We start from the raw sequence: 5314 nt of genomic DNA, 5'->3' as shown, positions 1-5314 counted from the left end.
AAACTGGGAACTTAAAATGAACATACAGTTTGCATTTGGATTTCCTCCTCTGCTTTTTTTCTCGTTTTAGACATAAGAAAATATTCCCTCAGGTGAAAAGGGACAATGTAGCCACTTTGATGCTTCTTCCTTTTGGATAAGAAAAAAAATCAGAGTTTTGACAGAACCTAGTATTTTAGATTGTCTTTGGTCTTTGACACTTTTCAGCAATGGTCAGTTTTCAGGCAAGACATACTATGTATTTGCCATCTTCAATTTGGGAAAATAGAGAAAAGGTGATTTCCATTTATCTGTGACTCTACTATATTGTTTTAAATATTTTGAGAGATTTGAATTTGAATTTATTATCCACTTGCCATTTTAAAATTCTTATTTTTTGAATATGAAGACTTTAGGAGTCCTTATAGTTTTATCTGTGTTTCAGTTCCTTGGTCATTCTGATATCATCAGGGACTTTGAGAGGATTTCAGATCATGATCTTCCAACTCCAGAGCTCTACCCACTCTTCCTTTAATGGTCCTGCTGCCCAGGTTCAGGGTTCAATTCCCATTGATTATATGAAAATTCAAGATATGCATTATATTTATTCAGTTTTAATAATGAGACAAATAATATGTCTGTTAGGGTTGTCTGGGTGGCTCAGTTGGTTAAGTGTCTGCCTTCAGCTGAGGTCATGATCCCAGAGTGCTGGGATCGAGGCCCTCCTCGAGCTCCTTGCTCAGCAGGGAGCCTGCTTCTCCCTCTCCGCACCGCTCCCCGCAGGTGCTTGCTTTCTCTCTCTCTCTCTCTCTCTGACTTTCTCTGACTCTTTCAAGTAAATAAATAAAATCTTTAAAAAAATAAAAAAAAAGTTAAATGACAAAACTAAAACAACGTGACAACAATTGTGATGTCCTTTATTCAAGGGCAAACAACTCATGGATTAAGGGACTACAATGCCTCACAAGCAGTGGAGTACTCTTAATGAGGGATCTGGGGAAAGAGCAAGTTTTATAGAGTGTTAAAAGAGGCAATGCAGGAACAGGGCATGGTTGGCTCAGAGGTCAGGGATTTCCTTATAAGGCTAGCAGCTCCTATTTTCTAGGGTAAGATAAGCTAGCTAACAGTGAATTGGAGGATCATGATTGGTGTATGTTAAGTTTCCTTGAGGGGTATTTCCTGTAAGTGTAGGCTGACTTAGGTTGAGGTTTGGGGCAGCCCCCCTTTTGTGGGTCCCGATATACGAATTAACTTTGTCATATCTTAAAAGTTGTAACTCTCCAAAAGTCTTCTTTTTTAGTCAAGTATAATTAACATACAGTGTGATACTAGTTTCAGGTGTACAATATAATGATCCAACAATTCTATACATTGCTCGGTGCTTATCACAATAAGTCTACTTTTATTCCATTTTACCCATTTTTCACCCATCCCCGACCCTTCCCCCTTCTGGCAACCAGCAGTTTGTTCTCTGTACGTAAGGATCTGTTTTTTTGTCTCCTTTTTCAAGAATGTCCTTTTGTGGGGATGTTCTATATTCTTAAAATTAATATAGCTTTTGTAATCTTTATTTTATTCATTTTCTATTTATTTAATAGATTCAAGCTATAGGAAAATGGTGCCATGACAAAACTGCTTCATGTTCATAAAATGCCTTTTTTCCCCTTTTGATCTTCATTCTACCATGCCCTCCTCTTAGGCTTTTGTCCTGTCACTTTTATAAAGTCTATGACTTTCCAGAATCTGTGACTTTTATAAAACTGTTATTGTTTTGGTAATAAGTTGCAATGATTTTCCTTTAGCTTAACTTCCCAATTACCACAGGTAGAATTTTTCTGAAAAGTAAAAATTTATTCGTTATTTGATATCTTTATCTGTGTACTCTCTTTAATTTTGAATAATTCATTTAAATAAAACTAGGCATCAGCTATAAAAAGTGACTAACCTTTAAATGAACATTCATGTTCAAAGAGCACTCACAGTATGCTTGCAATATCTCCTCAGGGAAACCTGCTGATCACATACCTGAGTAATATACCTCTTCCTTGCCAAGAAAGCAATGATGATATTTTCTTTCCCAAAAACCTATTGGTTTTATTTTTAACTATCTCTATTAGTTTTATATACTGCATAACAAATTATGAAAATCTTAACAGTTTAAAACAATACACATTTGTTATCTCACAGTTACTATAGGTCAGAAATCCAAGCATGAATTGGATAGGTCATTTCTTAAGGTCTCACAAAGCTGAAATCAAAGGTCTTTCAGGGCTGGTTTGTAATCTGGAGGCTCAGCCAGGGAAGAATCTACTTCCCAGCTCCATTAGGTTGTTGGTAGAATTCATTTCCTACAGTTGTAGGAATTCTGGCAATTTGCTTCTTAAGCCAACCACCCACATGTAGGACTAGGTGATTCTTATAGCAAAATCGAGCCTTATTTAATGAAATCACAGGAGTGGTATACCTTTGCCATAGTCTATTGGTTAGAAGCAAGTCATGGATCTTTCTCATTGTAAAAGAAAGGGAATCACACAAAAGGACAAAAGCATGAACAACAAAATGCTGGTATCATAAGAGCCCACTTTCTAGTTCATTTACTGAGTGTTTAGTATCTATAACATCTATTTGGTGATTCCTGGAATCTTGTAATTTTTCCCTATTAACATGTAATATTACATGTTAAAGCTTAAGGTTTTATACTTCATAGAATAGTTGCAGCTGAGATCTGCTACTACTAATTTATTATCATAATAAATATTTTTGTCTTTATTACTGTGTTTATTGCATACTAAATACTATTATAATCTATGTACACTTGCTTTGGAAAAGAATATACCTAATAGCTGGTTTAATTCTATGCCACAATTTCTTGAAATTCTTAACACGGCTATAATTACTTGAAATTCTTAAAATGGCTACATTTGGTTATATAATAACTATAAAAATTTAAATAGTTCATGGTGTAAACTTCAGGATAGGTATCATGCCATTTATTGTTCTAAAATAGGAACATAGAAGCTTTGTGCAATGGCAGTATCGTAGCCAATGAGGTTTATCCGAGGTAAGATTATTGCTAATTAAAATAGGAACATAGAATTCCTTCTGTATACATAAAAGGTAGCTCAGTTATTGACATTGTTCCAAACAAAATCTTTAATCAATATTTTAAAAACGATGCATTCATTTTGGAATACTATACCTCACCTGACATTAAATATGAGGTGTTTCTGATGTTTTCTAATCTCTAAGATTCCACATTATATGCAAATTTCAGTATTTGCGGTAGGCTTTGGAAAATATGTCTACATAAATTAGAAAGAGTTGTCAAAAGATCTGCACAGCTATTTTGTTTATAAAATGTAACTCTATCTTGGTCTTCCATATATCTTTTAAATTTGAAAACTTATTTCCTATACTACTCAAATATAATTAAACATATAATAGCAGAGAAATTAAATTTCTCATTCTGATCATAATTCTGGGAAGGGATTTTAATAGTTTTACCCTCTATGAAGCTCATAAATACTAATGCACTCATTGGAACTCTTTACTTTTTTTTTTAAGATTTTATTTATTAATTCGACACAGAGAGATACAGAGAGAGAATGAGCAGGGGGCAGCAGAGGGAGAAGCAGGCTCCCTGCTGAGCCAGGAGCCGGATTTGGGGTTCCATCCCAGGACCTGGGATCACGACCCAAGCTGAAGGCAGACGCTTAACCATCTGAGCCACCCAGGAGCCCCAAGGAACTCTTTTATGTATTTATTTTTAACAAATATTTGAAAATCAGAAAGCTTCCAGTAATTTAACTATCAAATAGGTTAAGACACACACATGTCTATACATAGTAGGAGATAGGGAATCAGTCATTCAGTATCATGCAGTGATGACTTCCCACATTTATCTAACATATGTATTCCCATTTGTTTGGTTAAGTTGGGTTTTGAGAATTTAATATTTTTTATTGTTCTTGAATAGTGTTTCACAATAAAACTTTTCCATTTTGTTTGTTTGACAGGGTCAAAATTTAAACTTCCAATTTACACCTAATTGCATGTGGATCTTGATTTAATATTGTCTTGCAAATAAAGTGACTTTTATTTCATAAGAAGTTCATTAAAATGGCCAAATAATATATCATATATATTACTGCAATAGTCTTATAGACAGTTAAATTTAATATTCTTAACTAGATTGAAGTCATAGCTCACTAGAATTATAAGGCAGAATTTAATACTTGGATTTTCTTTTTCTATAAAGATATGGTAATGAGGTTTTTTTTTTTTTTTTTTTTTAAAGATTCCATTTACCTATTTGACAGAGAGAGACAGCGAGAACAGGAACACAAGCAGGGGGAGTGGGAGAGGGAGAAGCAGGCTTCCCGCTGAGCAGGGAGCCCGATGTGGGACTTGATCCCAGGACCCTGGGATCATGACCTGAGCCGAAGGCAGACGCTTAACGACTGAGCCACCCAGGCGCCCCATGAGTTTTAACTATAAAAGAAAAATGATGCAGTTCTAATGGTCTAAAAAGTACAAATGAGCTCCAATACCCTATCACATATATTTTAGGTTATTTATATAAATTACAATAATTTTCTCTATAATATCCATCTGAGATATACTGAAGAAAATAATGTTCAGTTATAAGCATAGCACTGGAAAATTTTTAAAGAATGGTTATAGACAGTGTTACTTTTCTATTTATGGAATTAGAATAAGTCAAAGCAATTGTTCTTGGAGGGAAATATAAAGAGAGAAAATATATTTATAAACACAAATGTTGTACTTGCAAGTGGTTTAAAATGAAAATAGACGTGGAGATAAAAATTATGAAGAGAGATCTAAAGGATGACTGTCCAAAGCCAAATAGTTATATCTGATTGAGCATCCTTAAATTTGATAAAATAACCCTTCCAACCAGCCACTTCAGCTCCTCTTCCCCAAAGACATTCAGTGGAACAAAATTTGATTGACACTTTGGATAGCTTTTATGCCAGGTAAGGCCAAAATTTAATAAATTGTCTAACTTTTAAACTTTTAAATTAGATTTAATTAACATGCTCTGTAACTTTGAAATACAAAGGAATACAGTTATAATATAACTGCTGGGAAAGAGAGACAATGCAAAATGCATTTCTCATTGAATGGCTTCTCATTAGCATTATAGAAATATCTATGTTTCTAGAATGTTTACATATATTATGGTGTATCTCAAATATATATGAAATAGAATGGCATAATGAATCTTCATATGCCAGTCTTTCAGCCTCAGGAATTTTCGAGATACAGACAATCTTGTTTCATCTATGCCTTTGCCTATTCACTCCCCACCTCA

At 34.2% G+C, this 5314-nt stretch overlaps 1 pseudogene; it reads left to right on the top strand.

Moving 5' to 3' along the window:
• The first annotated feature begins 2995 nt into the window (after positions 1–2995).
• On the top strand, positions 2996–3126 carry LOC118537230 (U4 spliceosomal RNA; annotated as a pseudogene).
• The last annotated feature ends 2188 nt before the right edge of the window (positions 3127–5314 follow it).

Source organism: Halichoerus grypus, chromosome 4 (assembly GCF_964656455.1).
Source record: "Halichoerus grypus chromosome 4, mHalGry1.hap1.1, whole genome shotgun sequence".
Lineage (NCBI taxonomy): Eukaryota > Metazoa > Chordata > Mammalia > Carnivora > Phocidae > Halichoerus > Halichoerus grypus.
The sequence above is the reverse complement of the archived record's forward strand: the minus strand, read 5'-3'. Positions and strand labels throughout refer to the sequence as shown.